The sequence below is a fragment of the Fragaria vesca genome, linkage group LG7 (assembly GCF_000184155.1).
Source record: "Fragaria vesca subsp. vesca linkage group LG7, FraVesHawaii_1.0, whole genome shotgun sequence".
In the NCBI taxonomy this organism is placed as follows: Eukaryota; Viridiplantae; Streptophyta; class Magnoliopsida; order Rosales; family Rosaceae; genus Fragaria; species Fragaria vesca.
The window spans coordinates 17,269,281-17,269,924 of NC_020497.1; the positions used below are offsets into that span (position 1 = coordinate 17,269,281).

Sequence of the window (644 nt, forward strand, 5' to 3'; positions counted from 1 at the left end):
TTGGTAAAATATTTAAAAACGGACGTACTTAATGACAAATTAACTAATTAATTTTTTTAAATACCTGTTTACGAGGGTTGTTGAATTCTGATGTCAGAAGCCAACGCCACTCGTACTCCCTGTACTGGAACTCAACAGGGGTACCAGAACATGCGTTCCCGTGCGTAGTCCAGTGGGTCCGCAACTCGTTCTTCCACTCCTTGTACCTACAGATACAACAAAAATATTAGAAATATTATTAATATCACATACAATTTTGTTTTTCATTAACTTCCCAACGTACTTTCCCCCATGCACAACGTCGGCCCAGCTGTCCTTCAGGTGCTCGGGAACCTCAAACCACACCTGCATTTAACCGTTTATTGGTTTAGTTTTTCGAGAAATCAATAATGTAATACATAATATTATTTTGTAAACTCACCGACATTGCGTTGTGGACCATGTCCTTAACCTCCTGAGGGACCTCGCCCCAGTCTGACCACAACATATGGACTCTATCCCTAATTAGCACACTCACGCGGCCGGAGTACGTCCTCGATTTCCCGCCCGATACTATGTGGCCATCCCCGTCAGTATTGATGACGATCCCTCCCACAGTACCCACGATCTTCTCGAGACGGTTTCCCTGTGACGGGCCTCTCTTC

General features: G+C 44.4%; 1 pseudogene across 1 annotated transcript in view; it reads right to left on the minus strand.

The window, feature by feature from the left end:
• LOC101309983 overlaps window positions 1–644 on the minus strand; it is a 259,355-nt pseudogene that overhangs the window by 5,363 nt on the left and 253,348 nt on the right. The gene's annotated exons all lie outside the window — the stretch shown is intronic.